The 21,387-nt window shown below is 34.7% G+C and overlaps 1 protein-coding gene across 7 annotated transcripts in view; it reads left to right on the top strand.

The window, feature by feature from the left end:
• The window catches only part of CNTN1 (contactin 1), a 363,209-nt gene that overhangs the window by 159,771 nt on the left and 182,051 nt on the right, over positions 1-21,387 (top strand). The window contains exon 1 of one of the 7 annotated variants that reach the window (XM_074194743.1): positions 18,834-19,572. The exons of the other annotated variants lie outside the window; for them this stretch is intronic. The gene's annotated coding sequence lies outside the window, so the exon portion shown is untranslated. Of the gene's footprint in view, positions 1-18,833; positions 19,573-21,387 lie in introns of those variants that run through there. 7 annotated transcript variants of the gene reach the window in all.

Raw genomic sequence — 21,387 nt, 5'->3', positions numbered from 1 at the left:
GTTTGGGGTCTACTGATTGCTCTGCACTTCTCAAAGAGTAATAGGAGCCTTCAGGACAGGAATCACTTTGTGATTATATTACTATAAGGAATACCCTGGTAAGGGAACTACTCTATCAATGCAGGTCATTACGTTCTCTGAAACTTTTACCATTAGAGAATTGCTTAGAAAATTGAGAGATTGGGCTGCTAGGTGGTACAGTGAATAAAGTACCAGCCCTGGAGTCAGGAGTACCTGAGTTCAACTCTGGCCTCAGACACTTAATAATTACCTAGCTGTGTGGCCTTGGGCAAGCCACTTAACCCCATTTGCCTTGCAAAAGAAAAAAACCTAAAAATAAAGAAAACCAAGTGAGGGAGATAGAAGAAAAATTGGGAAAAGAAATGAGAGAGATGGGGAAAAACATGAAAAAGAAGTCAGCAGTTTAGTCAAGGAGATCCAAAAAAATGCTGAAGAAAATAACATGTTAAAAACCAGCATAGGTCAAATGGATAAAACAGTACAACAAGTTACTGAGGAGAAGAATGCTTTAAAAAGCAGAATTGGCCAGATGGAAAAAGAGATAAGAAAGCTCTCTAAGGAAAACAAATCCCTCAGATGTAGACTGGAAATGAGGGAGGCTGCTGATTTTATGAGAAATCAAGACACAATACTTCAAAACCAAAAGAATGAAAAATTAGAAGAAAATGTGAAAGATCTCATTGAAAAAACAACTGATATGGAAAACAGATCATGAAAGATAATTTAAAAATTATTGGAATATCCTAGAAGCAGAGGGCAAAATAGAAATTGAGAGAATCCACCGATCTCCCCAAGAAAGAGATCCCCCCCAAAAAACCAACCCCCAAGGAATATTATACCCAAGTTCTAGAACTCCCAAGTCAAAGAGCAAATATTACAAGCATCCAGAAGGACACAATTCAAATATCATGGAGCTGCAGTCAGGATCACACAGGACTTAGCAGCAACTACATTAAAAGCTCGCAGGGTTTGAAATATAATATTCTGGAAGGCAAAAGAGCTTGGAATGCAACTGAGAATCAACTACCCAGCAAAACTGAATGTCCTCTTCCAGGAAAAAAAGATGGACTTTCAATGAACCAGGGAAATTTCAAATGTTCCTGTTGGAATGGCCAGAGCTGAACAGAAAGTTTGATCTTCAAATACAGGACTGAGGTGAAGCATAGAGAGTGGAGGAGAAGGGTAAAATATGAGGGATTTAATGATGATGAACTACATGTACTCCTGCATAGAAAAATGATACTGATAATACTCATATTAACCTTCTCATTTAATAGAGCAGGTAGAAGGAGCACAGGAGAGAGCTGAATTTGAAGATATAATATAGTGTAAAAATGGAGTCAATGGCTAAAAGAGAAATGTAATGGGAGAAAGAAAAAGGAGAGGTGGAATAGGCTAAGAAATTTCATATAATAAGATTTTTTTAATTACAATGAGCTATTGCAATGATATAGAAGGAGGGAAGGCAAGGGGGAATGAAGGAACCTTCGCTCTCATCAGAGGTGGCTAGGAGAGGAAACAGCACATATACTCAATGGGGTATAGACATCTAGAGTAAGAAGGAGAGAAGGAGGACAGGGGAAGGGGGGGATGTGAGTGATGGAGGAGAGGGTGGATTGTAGAGGGGGGAGACTGTTCAGATATAACACATTTTATTTTTTACTTCTTGCAAGGGGCTGGGATTGGATGGCCTGTCCAGGACCATAGGGCCAGGTGGATGCTGGGCCTAAGGGGTGGTATGTAGGCTTGGGGTCTCTTGGCCCCAGGGCTGGGAATCTGTCTGCTGTGCCACTCAGCTACCCTACAGCATATTTAAGAAGAGGGACAGGGTGAAAGGAGAGAGAAAATATAGTGTATAGTAGTGGGGAAGTATGAATGGAGGGAGTTGCGATCAGCAATGGCAATGGTGGAAAAATATGGAAGTAGCTTTTGTGATGGACTTATAATAAAGAATGTGATCCACCAGCAACAGAGCTGGAGGTGGTGGAACACAGACTGAAGCACATATTTTTTTATTATTATTATTATTATTATTATTTGGAGGAGGGGTTGCAGGGCAAATGGTACTGGGTGGCTTGCCTGGGGCTGCACAGCTGGGTGATTGTCGGGTGTCTAAGGCCTGATTTGGACCCGGGTGCTCCTGGCTTCAGGATCAGTGCTCTGTCCACTGCACCACCTGGCTGCCCCTACTACTACTACTACTATTACTACTACTACTACTACTATTATTACTATTATTATTTCATTTCATTTCATTTCATTTCATTTCATTTTGTTTTTTTTTTTTATTTTTGCAGGGCAATGGGGTTGGGTTTGGCTTGCCCCAGGGTCACACATCTGGATGATCGTTGGGTGTCTGGGGCCAGATTTGGGCTCAGTTGCTCCTGGGTCTGGGCCAGTGCTCCATCCACTGCACCACCTGACTGTACCTATCATCATCATCATCATCATCATCATCATCATCATCATCATCATCATTATATTATTATTAATTTTAATTTTTTCTCTTTACTTTATTGCTCATGAGGTTCTTTTTTTATACATTACTAAAATATTTACTCTTAAGAATATTTTAGTAATGTATAAAAAACCATCATTTTACAAAAATAAGAATAAATGAAGTTAGTCACTTTAATACTAAAAGAAAAAAAAAGAATGCCAGACATACACTGGTCAAAACGACTGCTTTATAGGGAACTCACACAGGGCAAGTGCTCACTAGAGGGGTCAAAAGAAATGAAATAGGGACACCCTGAAGGTCTCTCTTAACAACTTTAGAATTGATTTTGCAGCAGGGGAGACACTGCCACAGCCTCCTAGCATGATGTGCTCACATCAGAGGGAGTGCTGCACTCTATGAGCAGGGTAAAATTGAAGCAGCTGATGTTTAGAGTAACTATATCACAGGTATTCACAAGGACTACTTGTGCCTGACATACGGTGGAACATTTTGAACTCTTACTGGTCTGATCAGACACAGTCAGACACATTCTTTAAGTCATCTCTAACATATTGATAACATTTTAGTCATCTTCGATAATGAAGAACAAGGATCATCCAACCATCTGGGAATACATCATTTACACAAAGAAGTAAATTCGAATCATAGATCTGGCATCTTCTAAAGACTCTGGGCCAAGCTTGACAAAATCCAGCCTTGGAAGTTAACTTTAAATATGCTATACTTGTCCTTTTGCTTGTATCCATTTGGAGTTAGTTACTTTTGAAAGTGTCCAAAATAGAGTTTATTTCTAGATTTTCTTAAATGTAGGCAGTACAGTCTCTTGTTTCTGTATAAGCCTTGTATATTAGATATAATAGTTTTTATCTCATCCCATAGAAAATTCAGAAGATGAATCTATAATCTATAAAGAGACGGAGAAAATATGTATATCTCTAAAGAAATTCATTGGTGTTCAATAATACATTAAAAAATTTTAAAACACCAAAATGGCCCATAAAATCCCCATTATGTGTGCAACAGAGCTTATCTTTTTAAACCCATTTGGAAACTTGTTCCCACCCTCTAGTTTTCTATCTTTAATATCTTTAATGCTTAAAGACTTCCTTCATTTGACCCTATTAGCCCCATTACTACCTCCCAACCTTTTTTTCTCTTTACCACCAAATTGTCAGAATTTTTCAGTCAGTTTCAGTGGTGAACTACTGTGATAATTTTGATTTACTTAATATCAATTTGTTTCTTTCAATGTTGTCACCTCGGTTGAAGCCCTGATCACCTCATTCCTGAAATAATTCAGTATTTTCCAACTGCTGGTCTCCTTGGAAAGTCATTTAGCCTTTCAATGCTCTAGACAATTATCTAAATGTAGATATTTCAGAGAAGGTACTGATCTGCATTGGTAGAGAGAGTTCCCCCACCAGGGCATTCCCTTTAATAATGGAATCCACAAATCTAATCCCCAGAGTGTCTACTTCCAATCCATCATAATACTAAATTAAATTTGCTTAAACTCTGTTTTCAGTATGTAAATGCTATACCTTTAAAGAGTTTCAGTCCTTTGGTGGTTACCTTCTTTTAAATCATTAATCTGGCTTATATTATTCGCTCTCATGTGATGATGTTTGTCCTTCATTCTCAAAAAAGACCACAGCTTCAGGGAGATGATACCATGAAGCATATGAAATGGATTTGAATGAGGTGATGCTGTGCTAAGTCACAAGCCTCACTTTCTCCTCCAGAGTCATCTGGGTCCAGTTGCCAAATATGAATCAGGAAGACTAGAGACTAGGCAGTCAGGATTAAGTGACTTGCTCAAGGTCACATAGCTAGCAATTGCCTGAGGCTGGTTTTGAACTCAGGTCCTCCTGACTTTAGGGCCAGTGCTGTACCCACTATACCATCTAACTACCTTACTTTTAGAAGTGTCTTTCTTTTTTTTTGAGGCAGTTTGGGTTAAGCGACTTTCCCAGTATCACACAACTAGTAAATGTTTGAGGCTGGGTTTAAAGTAAGGGCCTCCTGATTCCCGAGTCAGTTTTCTTATCCATTGCCCTAGTTGTATCAATTTTTTTTTTTAGTTTTTGCAAGGCTAAGATTAGGTGACTTGCCCAAAGTCACACAGGTCAAATTTGAACTCAGGTCCTCCTGACTCCAGGGTCATCCACTGTATCACCCAGCTACCCCAGAAGTAGCAATTCCTTTTGTTTTGCTTTTGTTTTTGTTTTTGCAAGGCAATGGGGTTAAGTGGCTTGCCCAAAGCCACACAGGTAATTATTAAATGTCTGAGGCTGGGTTTGAACTCAGGGACTCCTGACTCCAGGGCTGGTGCTCTATTCACTGAGCAACCTGGCCTCCCCTAGAAGTAGCAATTCTTAAAGGAGATAGAGAAAATAGAAGTATTGTCCTCTGTTAGATATTCCCTGTACCTCTTATATGATCCATTGTTACCTTCAGTCCTCTCCATGATTATTTTCTTTTCTCTTGCTATGGAATCTCTGACTCTGTCACTCTTTTCAGTCAGTTTCCCCCACAAATTCTGATTTCTTTTGAGTCAGGATGCAATCTATGAAACATCAAGATGCTCTTTGATGTACTCTCTCTTATCTTTCCGCACACCTAATTACTTCATATTATGCCCATTTAGAAGTACCCATCGCCTTTTGAAAATTCTGTTGCCTCTATTGGAGTGTTCTTCAGCGACTGTGAACTCAACTACTGAATTGAGATTTCCTCTTTTTATTCTTAGTCATTTTCCTAGAGTTCATTTTTTAAGTGACAAGTATTATTTTGTCATCATTGTTTACCATTGATTAAGGTATATCACATATTCCTTCTGTTTTCTGTTATTATGACCATATCTATTCTACAATTTATTCCCACCAAAAAATGTTGATTCACTTGTAGGGTATTTCCAAGTATATTCCTCTACTACTATCACTTCTCTTAATATTCCACCTTTGTCTTTATCCCTGGATATTTTTATAAAGAAATTTCTAGTTTCTATTTTTATTTTTGTTAAGGCAAATGAGGTTAAGTGGCTTGCCCAAGGCCACACAGCTAGGTAATTATTAAGTGTCTGAGGCCGGGTTTGAACTGAGGTACTCCTGACTCAAGGGCCAGTGTTCTATCCATTGCGCCACCTAGCAACCCCTGTGTTATTGTTTCTTAACTCCATAAGTAACTCACTTAAACCACTTTCTAAATTTTTTTCCTTTTAACTGTATCTAGAGGTGGAGTGATGTATTTACTTACTTGACCTTATTTACTTTTTGACCTTTCTTGTATTTTCATTCTCTGAGATGTTTGCAGATCAGATAATCTGTTTATGTATTGCTCTGGATTGTAATTCATCAAATGCCTCTCTTTTATGGAAAAATCTTTTTTTTAATTATTGATAATTTTTTTTAGGTTTTTGCAAGGCAAATGGGGTTAAGTGGATTGTCCAAGGCCACACAGCTAGGTAATTATTAAGTATCTGAGACCACATTTGAACCCAGGTACTCCTGACTCCAGGGCCAGTGCTTTATCCACTGCGCTACCTAGCTGCCCCTAATTATTGATAATTAGACTCAAGTGTGCATAGCCAAATGGCACAGTAAATAGAATGCCAGACCTGTAGTCAAGAAGATCTAAGTTTCAATTGTCTTTCAAACACTTACTAGGGGTGTGTTACCCTGGGCAAACTGCTTAATTCTATTTGCCTTAGTTTCGTCATCTGTAAAATGAACTGGGCAACTCAAAAATAAACCACTACTGTGTCTTTGTAAAATAAACTTCAAATGGAGTCACATTAGATACTGACTCAGTTTCTTTTATCTTTGTAATATTTGTTCATGGATGTTTGAAGTTATATAGAAGTTTTATAGGACATCTTCCCTTTTGTTTTTAATATCTTCCCTGTGCTCAAGATTTTAAACTAAATTTTCTTCCTTTTTGAGATGTTAATTTCAGTCTTTTTTCCCTTACATTCCCTGGTTCCTCACTTTCTGTTTCCTCTTGCTTCAATGGTGGATTACCTGAAACTGAACCTCAAAGGTGTCTCAATCTCCTCTCCCTGAGAAATTCACTTTTCATTGGCCTCTATTTCTCTGAAGTCACTTTTGGAAAGACAGAACTGGCATCAACTGAATGCAATCACCTTTCTTTCAGGCCTGGTGTAGTTATCATGCTCAACATTGGTGCTCTGCCCACATTTCCTTTATTCTTGACTTTTCTGACTGAGACCAATCACTGCCACCAAAGGCTGAGCTGTTATTGCTTTTCTTTTTGAATTTTTATTTACCTTTTAGTATATTGGCCATATTGCAAAAAGCAAGAAAAAGAGAATGAAAAATTATGTCTCAGTTTATGGAACATTTTCCATCATGAATCCATTGAAATTGTGTGGGATCATTATATTGATCAGAGCATCTAAGTCTTTCACAGTTGATCATAATTACAATATTGCTGGTATTGCAGTTTTCTCCTGGTTCTACTCACTTCACTTTGTATCAGTTCATGTAAGTATTCCCAGATTTTTTTCTGAAACCATTCTCCTTGTCATTTCATAGAGTATAACAATATTCATTTAAAATCATAAGCTACAACTTGTTCAGCCACTTTTGAATTGATGGACATTGTATCACTTTCCAATTCTTTACTGCCACTAAAAGAACTAATAGAAATATTTTCCTATATATCCATTCTTTTTTCATTTCCTTTTAACTCTTTGGGATACAGTCTAAGGAGTGGTATTGCTAGGTCAAAGTCTGTGCGATATGGGGTGGCTAGGTGGCTAGGTGGAGCAAGTGGATAAAGCACTGGCCCTGGAGTCAGGAGTACCTGGGTTCAAATGCGGTCTCAGACATTTAATAATTACCTAGCTGTGTGGCCTTGGGCAAGCCACTTAACCCCATTTGCCTTGCAAAAACCTAAAAAAAAAAAACAAACAAAAGTCTGTGCAATAGAATATCAACTGTGATCTTATTGAAAAGACTTCTAATTCAACCCTCTTCCAGATATTGCTTCCTCTTAGTTTTTGATAAGTACTGCTTATTATTTTAAGGAAAATTTCATTTATTTTTAAGATTTCAAGTGGATATATATACATATGTATGTATATATATATATATATATATATATATATATATAAATGTGTGTTCTTCCCTCTGAATGACTTCAAATGAGAATAAGATTCAACTATTGCTCATAACTTCCTATTTTCCCTCCCAATGTAAGAGCTAATTTCTCCCATTTTTCCTCTCCCTTCCCCTTTCTCTTAGTGTATCCCTTTCTCATCTTCCATTTTTTTTTTGAGATCATTCTAACATATTTGGCTTACATTTGTGCCCTCTCTCTATGTAGACTCCTTCAAACTATTCTAAAAATGATAGATCTAAGGAGTTACATGTATCATCTTCCCATGTAAGAATATAAACAGTTCAACCTTAATAAGTTCCTTATAGATTCTCCTTCATGTTTACCTATGTATGTCTCTCAAGTGAAGTGGTTGAAGTGGTTGTCAGATTTTTCTATTCATCTGCAGAATTTCAATCAAGAATGTTCAAAAATCCTCTATTTAAATCAATACCCTCCTTTTTCCTGAAAAATTATACTCAATTTTGCTTTATATATTATTCCCAGTTGTAATCTTAATTCTTTTGCCATCCAAAATATTTTCCTAATCCTTTGCTATTTTAATGTGATAAATACTAAATCTTGGGTGATCCTGATTCTGCCTCCTTGGTATATGAATTGTTTCTTTCTGACTGTTTTCAATATTATCTTGTTAAGATAGGAGTTTTAGAATTTGGTTTTAATATTCCTGGTAGTTTCATTTTGGCATCTCTTTCCACATCAGTGAATTCCTTCAATTTCTGTTTTACCCTCTAGTTCTAAGATATCAGGACAATTATCCTATATAATTTCTTCAGATAAGATGTCAGGTACTTCAATACTTCTTAAATTATCTCTCCATCTATTTTCCAGATCAGTTTCACAGTTTCTTCTTCTTTTTCATTCTTTTGATTTTTTTTTTGTTTTTTGATGTCTCATGTAGTCATTAGCTTTTACTTGACCAATTCTAATTTTAAAAGAATTTTTTTCTTTTTTCTATTTTTATTCCATTTTCCCAGTTACATGTAAAAGTTTTTACATTTTTTCCTAGGATCTTGTGTTGGGGGAGGGGCAGGCTCTCAGATGTTTGCTTTCTAAAACCCTAGAGGCTTTGTTCATTTGGCTTAGTAATTCCAAGGGCCAGGGGGTAGGGGGTACTGGTTGCTTTCTCTGGAGTGTTTGAAGTCCTCTCCCAATCCTGGAGGGAGGGAGGAGGGGCAGCAGAGTCTGAGTTGATATGAATAATTGTCTGAAAGTCAATCTCCCTTTCAGCTGAGTGGGCTCCTTAGTCCACACCTGTGCTTCAGGGGATGGGGGCCAGGCAGGGCCACTACAATTTGTTCCTGGAAGAATGCTCCAAAAGTATGGTGAGTTCAGGTCTGGCAGGGAGCTAGATGATTTTCAGGCTGCAGACCTCCTCTCCCCCCTGGCCAAAAACTCTGTGGCTAAAATTGGTTCTCAACCCGCCTCTCACCAAAGTCTCTGAGACCAATGCCTCTCACCAAGGTCTCTGAGGCTAACCCTTCTCACCAAGGTCTCCAAGGCTAACACCAGTCCATTAGCTTCCTGCCCCCTCCACCCCACCCCAGCCCTGGGCTGATTCTATGGTCTCCTCTCCTGGTTCACCCACAGTCCCCTGAGACAGACCTTGTTAGTAGATGTTCTCCTAGCTTCTTTTTCTGGGTTTTGTTGCTCTAGTTTCTGTTAAGAGGTTTCTTTCATGTTATTTTTGAGGGGACACAGGGATTGCTTAATGAAGTGCCTGTCTTCTCTCTGCCATCTTAGCCCTGGGAGATGAATTATTTTTTTTAATGAGCTTTTATTCCTCTTTTTTCCAATTGACCAATTCTGTTTTTAAGGTTTTTTTTCTTCAGTATTTTTGTGCTCCTTTTACCAAGTTGTTGAATGTCTTTCCATAATTTTCTAGCATACTCTAATTTTTCCCCACTTTCCCATCTATTACTTTTATTTCAATTTTAAAAATCAATTTTTGTTTTATCTCTCTTCTAGGAATTCTTGTTGGGTTTGTTTCCAAATTGCATTGTTTTGGTGCTTTCTTTACAGCGCTTTTCACATTATTGTCTTCTGAATTTCTGTGTTGATCTTCCTTGTCACTGTGGAGTTTCTTTTTTTCTTTTGTAAGATCATTTTCCTAGTCTTTTTCTTAACTTTAAACTTTATATTTGAGTTGGGTTCTATTCACTTGGATGTGTAGCAAACTGTGGATTTAGACTCTTTTCTACTACTCCAGTTAGTTCTTATGGTTTTCAGTGCTTCCAAGGTAATGTTATCTGTTCACTACTTTCCTGGTTTTTGCTCTGGTCCTTAGCCTAGAGGACCTTGATTCCCTAGAGGTTCAAGAGCTATTCCTTCTTTCCACTATGGACTGCAACCAGGGCTCCTGCAACTTTGAGACAGCAAGCACTTCTCTCTAGCCTGCAGTTGCAACCAAGAACTGATCCGAGCAATGGAATTGCCAAACAGTGCCTGGCTCTTCATCTAGTACTAGCACAGGTGTTCCTTATAACTTCTGACTTGTCTAATCCACTTCTTGACTCTAAATGAGAATTCCTGATGTAGCTGCTTTTGCTATCTGGGCATCTCCAAGGACATGTGTCCTCCCTACCAAGCCCCACTCCTATGTTGCAGACCTCCAATTTCTTGAATATTCTTCTAATTACTTCTCACTAAGATATATAAATGTTAAGTTTAGGTTAAGAGAGAAAATTCCCTCTAAAGGTTAAGGAATTTCTTAATTGGAGCTTGGAGCAATTGTGATTGAATTCATGACTTTTCACCTAAAGCCATAGGAAATGGAAACATAAAGTAAAAGAGTTTTTGTCATTATTTCATAATAATTTTTATTTCCTCAACACTGTTATCTAGATTGAACCCTTACCTGTGAAAAAGAAAAAAAGATTTTCTTAAACACAGCTTAAATACATGGCAACAAATGAGAATATATACTTTTCTTCCCTAATGTTCTTTTCTGGTAGGAGTTATATTTCCTTATCTGTTCTTTATAGCTTTCACTAATTTTTCAGATATTCTTTTTGACTTCATTTTAATTTATGGATTTGTAACCACTAAAATGACTGCATATAGTTGTTCTCTTGATCCTGCTTATTTAGTTATGTTGGCTTACACAAATCTCATGTTTTTCTGAATTCCACATAGTGTCATTTTGTACCATATATTTTATTATATTTATATATAAAGGGTAATTTAGTCATCCCTTAAGTGTATATATTTTCTTTTCATTTTTTTCTTAACATAGTGTCACTTTTAATATCTTTGCATATGTTGAACTTTGTTTCTCAGGTCCTCCTAACTACAGGGCTGGTGCTCTACCCATTGCACCACCTAGCTTCCCCTTAAAAACTTTCTTTTTCTTGAAGGGTTGGGGTTTCTTTTTGGTCTATATTTTTTACTAGATAACTATCATGAAAATGTTTTGCATAATGACACATATATAACCTTTATCAAATTACTTGCCTACTCAATGAGGATGGAAGAACAGAGAGATTTTTGTTACTCAAAGTTTTAAAAATGAATCTTAAAAATTGTTTTTATGTGTAACTAGAGAAAAATAAAATGCTTAATAAACTTTTAAAAAGATGAACTTTAAAAGATTCAAGAACTCAAATCAATGCAATGGCCAACCATAATTCCAGAGTATAGATGGAGATGCACACTTTCTGATTGAGAACTGATGAACTCAAAATAAAGGAGTCATACATTTTTAAACAATTTATTTTGTTTGACTAAGTGTTATTTGTTAAAAGAATTTGTGGGGCAACTAGGTGGCACAGTGGATAGAGAACCAGCCCTGGAGTCAGGAGTATCTGAGTTCAAATGTGACCTCAAACACTTAATAATTACTTAGCTGTGTGGCCTTGGGCAAGCCACTTAACCTCATTTGCCTTGCAAAAAAAATTTTTGTTTTATTTAGTTTTGTTATCTTTTTTAGTGGTGGAGTGAGGAAGAAGGAGGAAGAGAAAACACATTTCTATTAAAGTTTGAAAGTCTATCAATAAGCATTTATTAAATGTTCTCAGGTGTTTGGCACTGTGCTAAAAGCTAGGGATTAAGAGAGAAGCAAAAATAATTCCTGATGTCAAAAAGCTCACATTCTTATTCTATATATAAATAGTGTCTTATTCTATATGTATAATCAATCTTTCACCTCTCTGATATGCTTTGAAATCAGTATCACTATTGGTCATCAAATTGATTTATTTGTTGTCTTGTAAAGTTATTTTCTCATACCATTCTCCTTGTTCTTGTCATTTTATTTTGCATTAAATCATATAAGTGTTCCCAGGTATCTCTGTATTCAACATATTTGTTTATTTCTTATGGTACGGTTTCATTACATTCTTATCCCCACAATTCGATCAGCCATTCTACAATTGATGGATATTCATTTTTTGTCTTTGTTAAATGCCCCAAAACAATACATACAAGATAAAAATTTTTAAAGGGAAAATGAACAAATGGAAATTTTGTTATTATTTTATTCAAATTAATACATATTTTGAAACTACAAAGCAAAAGTTTTTTAAATAATATACAGGAGGTTCTTGTTCATTGTATACTAAAATTTTTGTTTGTCAATGTCTATTAATAATAAAAATAGCCTTAAATTTTAGGAAAAATATTGAGAAAAAATGGTAATTAGAATGTTGGGCATACTTGTCTGTTTTGCTCTAGAAATCTAATATAATATAAAGCCCTCTGCTTACCTCATGAGAGATAGTAAAAAAAAATGGACACTCATTTTTTAGGTTTGACATTTGTTTGAAGAATATAACCACAAATTATTAATATCAGAGACATATTGGGAAATCTAGTGCGTTGTATTTTTTATAAATAAAACATTACTAGTGAACACTCTGTAAGTACTTCAGATAAACTATTTAAGTCAGATTCTATAGACAAACAACTGAACAAAATAGTTTCATATTAATAATTTTCTTTGACAGTTCAATACTAAATGAACAAAGATCTTACTCATTGATTTCCATCTGAGATCATTGCTTTGTTTTCATGTTCTATGAATGTCTACAACTATGCCCTAGTATGATTTAGTTCATTTTACACTACTGCTTCAGAGTGGCATCATGGACATTACATCCATTATGAGAGTCCCTTGTCATTTTAGATAATATGAAAAATGACTGCATATAGTTTTTTAAAAAGTCTTTGAAAAATGGTGATGTTAATTTTAGATCCTTGTTAGTTTCCATGTTATTTTTATAGCCAGCACGATATAAAAATGCTTTATGAATAAATGTCAAAAATGATACTTTCTTCCATTTTTTTTCTTTTTTAAACACAACTTTGTTTCTTGTATTTGTTTATAAATTTAATTTTTTATTCTGAACTTAGTGTTTAGTTATTTTCAGTCACATCCAACAACTCATCGTGATGTTTTCTTTGCAAAGATACTGGAGTGGTTTGCCATTTCCTTTCTCCATCTCATGGTATAGATGAGGAAACCTAGGCAAACAGGGTATTGTGATGTGCCCAAAATCACATAATTAGTAAATGTCTATGGCTACATTTGAACTAAGTTTTTCCCAACACAAGGCCCAGTGCTTACAAGGTAGAGAACAGAAAAAAAATGATTGTACTTGAAAAGGCAAATCCCTATTTATTACAGTTTGTTTTTCCTTTTAAGTATATAATAATTTCAAATTGTACCTTTCAAAGTTTCCTTTTTTCCTTCATTCTTTCAACTCATCCATCCTTCTTTTCTCCTATCATTATCCTTTCCATCCCACAAACAAACTTTCATAACAAAAATGCATAGTTAGGCAAAGGAAATTGCTACATTGACTTTTTTGTAAATAATATCTACCTTCATGGTGGTGAGAAGAAACTGGTTGATACATATTTTATAGGTGGTACAAACTTCATTCATTCAATCAACAAGAATTTGTTATGTCTCTGATGTGCCAGTCTATTCTAAATGCTGGTTCTATCCCTGCTGTCAAGGAGCTTACAGTCTTACTGTCAAACTGATTGTTATGGAAGAAGTTATTTTTTTTAGCACAAATGCTTTCTTCAACTTTTTCTGTTTCAGTTGTTTTTCTTGGCTTTCAGATACAACCTTGTTTGTAAAGACTGTAAAGTCTTGATTTTATCAATATATTCTCATCTTTTTCTTGTGGTATAGAATATTTCCCTTTACTTCTTGAGATATTGTGAAATTCTCATAAGAAAAATGAATACTATTTTTTAATTTATTGGGAAGAGGTAGATTACACAAGTCAACAAACCATGGTACATTGTAAACATTGTAAAAGTAGGAATCTTATTTAAAATACATAAAGTTCTGATTTATGGCAACTGATTTATGATGTTTTCTGAATTTTGTATGTTGACTTATTTTATTCTAAGGCAAATTCTATTCTAAGTTAAATCTAAATAAAAATTCACATGTACATTTGCTTTAAAATTTAAAACACTTTATGTTCAAAATCACCATGAGAAAAATAGTGAAATTACTTCTAATTTTATATAAGAAAAAACTGAGTCTCAGAAACATCAAGTCATCTGCCTGGAGTCATTAAGCTAATGTCAAATATAGAGTTAAAATCTAAGGGCTTCTGATTATGGTGGACTCTGCCAAATCAACTCTGTCATTTCCCCTTCTCCAATAGTAAGTTAAACTAGATTTTTATGTTGATAGTTTGCAATGCACTGAAATCATAATGTTAAAGCTCAGAATTGGACAATATCCAGTACTTTCCAATTATTCTTGGAATCAAAAGAAACTGATATTTAGAAGTCATCTGTACTTGATTCCATCCAACTTTTCCAAATTTACTTAAATATTTTTTTTTCTCTTGACACTCTATGATCAAGTCAAACTGGTGTCTCATTCAGGGCACTTTATCTCCCATTTCTACCCCCTTGCAACTGAGTGGAAGGTAATTCATTCTTATTTCCACCATTTGGTATTGGTATCTCTGACTTCCTTAAAGATTCCATACCCTAACACCAGCTTCTACTTGAGACTTATCTTGATTGCTCTCCCTTGTTAGTGATTTTTCTTTTAGGAATTCAGAGTAATGTTTTTAGTACTATATCTTTTACTCATTAGCTATTTGATAAGTCATTTAACCTCTCTGAGTTTAACCTCTCTGTTTATATAATAAAGGGCAAGGACCAGATAAGCTCTGAGGTCCATTTCCACTCTCAATGCTAAAAGGGAAGCTGAATGAATTGTATGGAATTACATAGACAGTAGAACTATAATAATGGTTCTGTCCCTGCTCTCAAGGAACTTTCAGCCTAATTCTGTTACACTCTCTCAGAACTAGATAAATCTAACCAAAAAATAAACAAGAAGGAAGTTAAGGTGAATAAAATATTAGAAAACTTGGATATGATAAATATCTGGAGAAAACTGAATGGGGATAGAAAACAATATACCTTTTTCTTTGCAGTTCATGGCAACTATACTAAAACTGACCATGTACTAGGGCATAAAAGCCTTAATCAAATGCAAAAATAGAGAAAAGATAAATGCATACTTTTTCAGGTCATGATGCAATGAAAATACATGTAATAAAGGGCCATGGAGAAATAAAGTAAAAATTAATTGGAAATGAAATAGCTTAATTTTAAAGCAGCAAATCATAGAAATAATCAATCATTGCATCCAAGAAAATGATAACAATGAGACATCATACCAAATTTATGGGATGCAGCTAAAGTAGTTTTTGGAGGAAATTTTATATCTCTAAATACTTAAATGAATAAAATAGAGAAAGAAGAGATAAAATAGAGAAAGAAGAGATCAATGAATTGGACATGCAGCTAAAAACAGTAGAAAAAAATAAAAGATCCCCAATTAAAAACCAAATTAGAAATTCTAAAAATCAAAGGAGTGATTTGATAAAATTGAAAGCAAGAAAACCACTGACCTAATATATTAGTTTTATGAAAAAAATAATAAAATAATAAACATTTGGTTAATCTGATTTTTGTAAAAAGAAGAAAATCAAATTACCAGTATCAAAAATGAAAAGGGCAAACTCACCACCACCAAGGAAGAAAATAAAGAGATAATTTGGAGCTATTTTTTTTAACAGGGTGCCAATAAATTTAATAACCTGATTGAAATGGATGAATATTTACAAAAATGCAAATAGCCCAGATTAACCAAAAAATGAAATAAAATACTTAAATAGCCCCATTTCAGAAAAAAGAAATCAAAGAAACATTGATAAATTCTCTAAGAAAAAGTATGGATTTACAGGTGAATTCTACCTAACATTTAAGGAACAATTCCAATTCTAAATAAACTTTTTAAAAAATAAGAGTTCTGCCAAATTCCTTTTATGACACCAACATGATACTTACACCTAAACCAGAAATAACCAAAACAAAGAAAATTATAGATCAATCTCCTCAATAAACATTGATGCAAAAATCTTAAATAAAATTTTAGCAAAGAGATTATAGCAAGTTATCACTAGGATGCTATACTATGATCAGGTAGGATTAATATCAGGTGGTCAGGGATGGTTCAATATTAAGAAAACACTCAACATAATTGAGCTTATCAATATCAAAACCAACAGAAATCATATGATTAGGTCAACAGATGCTGAAAAAGTCTGACAAAATATAACATCCATTTCTATTAAAAACACTAGAGAGTAAAAGAATAAATGGGATTTTTCTTAAAATAATAAGCAGAATTTATGTAAACCAACAACAAATATTATATGCAATGGGGATAAACTAGGAGCATTTCCAATAAGATCGGGGTGAAAAACAATGCCCATTATCACCATTACTATTCAATATAGTATTACAAATGTTAGCTTTAGCAAAAAGGGAAGAAAAAGAAATTGAAGGAATCAGAGTTGGCAATGATGAAGCAAAACTTTCACCCTTCGTAGATGATATGATGGTTTACTTAGAGTACTTGAGAAAATCATCTAAAAAACTCCTTGAAACAATTAATAAATGCAACAAAGTAGCAGGATATAAAATAAATGCATCAATTATTAGCATTTCTATATATGAACAAACACAAGAGATAGAAAGAAAAATTCCTTTTAAAGTTATTGCAGACAACATAAAATACTTGGGAATCTACCTCCCAAGACAAAACCAGAAACTGTATGCACACAATTACAAAGCACTTTTCACACAAATAAAGTCAGATCTAAACAACTGTTAAAATGTCAATTGCTCATGCTTAGGTCGAGTTAATATAATAAAAATGACAATTCTACCCAAATTATATTACTTATTCAGTGCCATACCAATCAAACTACCAAATAACTGTTTTCCTGAGCTAGAAAAAAAAAGTAATAAAAATTCATCTGGAGCAACAAAAGGTCAAGAATAGCAAGAGAACTGATAAAAAAAAAACATGTTAAGGAAGGTGGCCTAGCTCTACCAGATTTAAAACTATACCATAAAGCAGCAGTCATCAAAAGTGCCTGGTACTGGTTAAGAAATAGAGTAATGGACCAATGGATTATGATAGGTTCAAAAGAAACAGTAGTAAATAACTATTTACTGTTTGACAAACCCAGGCATTAGTTTCTGGGATAAGAACTCACATTATTGGGAAAAATTGTTGGGAAAACTAGAAAACAGTATGGCAAAAACTAGGCATAGACCTACATCTCACAGCCTATACCAAAATAGGGTCATAATAGGTACAGGATTTAGATATAAAGGGTGATACCATAGACCAATTAAAAGATCAAGAAATTATCTGTCAAATCTATGGAAAAGGGAGAAATTTATGACCAAGCAAGAAACATAGTACATTATAAATTGCAAAATAGATGATTTTGACTATATTAAATTAAAAAGTTTTTGCACTAATAAAACCAATGCTGTCAAGATTAAAAGGAAAACAGAAAGCTAGAAAATACTTTTTGCAGCTAGGGGGTTCTAATAAAGCTTTCATATATAGAGAACTGAATCAGATTTGTAAGGGTACAAGTCATTCCCCAATTGACACATGGTCAAAGGATATAAACAGCAGTTTTTAAATGAAGAAATTAAAGCATATGAAAAAATGCTCCAAATCATTACTGATTAAAGAAATGCAAATTAAAAATTTGATGTACCACCTCACACTTATCAGATTGGTTAAGACTGGGAAAAATACTAAAAAGGAATATTGCTAGGGACACTGAAGAAAAGATTGAACTAAACTATGGCTTAAAATTATTTGGTGATGCTATCTAGTCATTTGTCAAACTAAATAAGTAATAATTCTTTTTGACAGACTGCACTCAAAAATGATATCAATAATCAGGAATTGAGCCATAGGCCTTCTCATGGGATTTCCAATCACTGAAAAAATTCCTTCATTTAGTTCACCAACTATTACAAATGATAGATAGATTGATAGATATAGCTAGATAGACAGATAGCTAATACTAAAATAACACTTCCTTATAATATGCAAACAAATAAAAGAACAAAAGGTAGTAGAATGCTCTTTCAATGCATGTCCTGGATATGCAGAGTATGTCACCTATCTATGTCTATACTGTATTAAGTTTTCGGCATATTGAGGTCCAGACCTCAATATGCACTCTATGCACAGGTATCTTGAGTCTTCTGAGATGTGGCTTCAGCTACTCTCAGGGGTCTTAGACAACTTTCTGAGTACCTATTCTACTAACAGTAGTTCAAGAGACCTCATTGCTATTCCCTTTAACAATCAGCCAGTAGACTTATGTCTTTAATGGGGCATTTTTCACTCAAATGTCATAGGAAGAACAGTTGCTCCAAAGCATTTTCCCTAGACCATTAATATAGAGTTCATGAAACACAAGAGTGGGCATGAAAATGGTAGTATAGGAAAATGGTCATATATAGCCAAGGCAGCCTGTTATTCTTAATTGAGGGCTTTGATATCCTTTCTTTCTATAACTGGAGGGTCTTCCTGAAGTTCACTTGAAAAATTACATTAGTGATAGATGAATCACTCATCTGGACTTGCTCCTGAAAAGCACAGTGTTTTTGCTGGAAGGGTTAATCCAATGCTGAGCAGAATTGAGTAGATTCTTCAGGTGCTTTGCATAACTGCTTCTTTGTTGAGCTGCAAAGGTAACTCAGCCATTGGACTGCTATCCAACTAAACAGGAAAGGTTCCTCTGTCCCTGAGCAGGTGCTGCCAGACAGTGCTGGGCAGGTAGCTTTGATGTTGTACAGTTTCTGGGTCCTGAGACTGGACCAGGCTGATTGCAGTGTTACTTAACTATTGCTGCTGGGTTAAGCAGTTCAGTAGGCTACTAAGCTTTTTTTCAAGAAATGGCATCTCTTATGGACAGTTAATTTTTTTGGTCTCTGTAGTAACACTCTTTGATGAGAAGGTACAGTCTTTACCGCTTTCAGAACTTGACCTTCTTTTCAACTGCTTATGAATTATAAATTCGACTGCATTAGAGATGGCAGAGGTCTCTCTTCATTGATTGCCATACAGCTTTGCCCCTTGAGATCTGTCACTCCCAAATTTGAAGAGGTGATAGAACTCTTATTTATTTCAACAAATCTTCTAGTTTTAGAGAAAGGGTTAAGGATGATAAGCCAGAAAAATCCAAATGCTTCCTAGATTTCTTTAGGGTCTTTCACAAATAAATATTTTGGGACAAAGCAGTCTGTGCACAAGAGCAAGTTTTCTTTTCTGGTCTTTTCATATTTAGTTGGTCTATTTAAACTTCAGAACCCTTCCACAAAGGGGAAGTCTTCTTTTTACTAGGATTTTTCACCATAATCTTTACTGAAATCTTACCCAAGAAAGCCCATTATTAAAAGTATATCAGCCCAGACTGCAGAAGGGCATGACTAACACTTTCTTCTATCAACTTTGATTCAGAATGCCACCCAGGTCTGTCTGCTCCCACTGGATCCCCTGGGAAGAAACTGTCAATGGATTGCCTGGATTTTGAAGCTTCCCTTTGAAGGAAATAAAGAAACCTTCAGCACAGTACATACCAGTTCAGTACCAATTTAATGTGCTTCAACTTGTGGCTGTTTACCAAAGTCTAATAATCTTTGTTCGTTCATCAGTTACCTTATTCTTTCTTTCAATATATTTAGCATTCAGTTTTCATTTTATTTCCTTTATAATCTTCTTGGTGGCATGCTATAATCTTTAGTTTAGCTTGACAAATAGCACAGAAGGTAGTACCTGCAAAATGTACTTCATGCATTATCAAAAGTACCATATTTTTAACCAAAAACCTGTTTTAGGTTTGGTTGATAGTAATTTTCAGGTTTTAGAAACTAAACCTTTACAGTTATGAAGCTTCTCCCCCAGTCCCAATTCTTAACAGCACAAACACAGTACTATCCTGAAATGAAGACAAGAATTCTAGTAAGCATTGAATTGGATTTCTTTTTTCCCCTTTTGCAGCTGCCTTCTAACCTAATTCACATTGTTTATTCATGGGATGAAAGAAATGTTTTTAAGCATTCCCAACGAATACAAGTGATTTATATATTTTTAAAAAGCCACACTGGCTTAAAGAGAGTTGCTAGGAAACTTGCAGTTTGAAGATAAAATCCCCCCTGAGTCTTCAGCTGGGTAATAAAAATGTATGATGGTAGCATGCCCTAATTTTCAAACTTGAAAAGGAATCTGTTACCTTGGCATGTATGCAAAAGGAATCAGTTATAAACCTAATTTCATTTCTGAAATTGAAATTATTTTAATGTTCTACTTAAAGTGTCACATATTGAAAATATTTTATTATTTGAAAGGAATGATAGACCAAAAAACATTGCAAGTTTTCCTAATTTGGCAAAATGGAAATTCTTTAAAGAAGTATACTATGAGAAAGATAATTATAACTATCAAAAATACTGTCAAACTCTAATGGAACAATTTATAGATAATTCTTATGAATAGAATCTTAAGAGTAAAACAAATTTTCAAATCATTTAATTATCACAGATAGAAAAATTAATAAATAATAGAATATCTTACTGGCACCAAAATGATTTCAAAAGAAATAAAATTGCAATCATTACTAATTCAGATATTAAGAGAAATACTTAGAAGATTTGACTTGCAATTCTAGATTTTTGGAAAATAACCAAAAGTTGACAGCCAAAAAATAATCCCAGCTGACCAGCTTCCCTTACAGAAAACAAAAAAACAAAGTCCAAAGATTTTTTTTTGGTCTGTTTATTTTTGGTTATTTTCTGGAAAATCTAAAATTGAAGGTCCAATTAGGCATGTAAACCTAAAGCTTTGGGAATTAGAGCATCATTCTACTCAGTTCACCCACCCCTGCTCCCAAAGTCTTACCCTAACAAACTACTCTTACCATCAGTGATATCAACTACATCCTATAAGTAAAGAAATCTGCTTAACTGTAGCAGTAAAGTATTCTGGGAAACACAAAGCATTATACACTAGATGGGTGGAACCCCTGCTGATTCTTTGATCACTTTCATTGCTCAGACCCAGATGAGGAAAGCTCTAGGACCCTGCTCCCAAAAGCCCAAAAGTTAATAGCTCCCCCACGACTACCAGCCTTGCTTCTAATCTAATCAGCTACCCTTCGTAAAAGGACAAGCAACTAGTATAAATAACTGACTAGTTACCAATTATGTTAAGGTAAAACCAAGAAGTGCTCAAAGGTCACAACTTCTGAAAATTGAGAAAAGAAGTTCTCATTCTAACATCTTTGAAATGTTAGCTTTCATTTTATCAATAGAAATGACACTACCGAAAATTCATTACCTTCTACCTTCCCACTATTAATGAGTATTTCCATCTATCCTGTAAAGTGAAAGCACATATT

Source organism: Macrotis lagotis, chromosome 7, assembly GCF_037893015.1.
Source record: "Macrotis lagotis isolate mMagLag1 chromosome 7, bilby.v1.9.chrom.fasta, whole genome shotgun sequence".
NCBI classification, from domain to species: Eukaryota; Metazoa; Chordata; class Mammalia; order Peramelemorphia; family Peramelidae; genus Macrotis; species Macrotis lagotis.
This window is presented reverse-complemented; position numbering and strand designations above follow the sequence as displayed.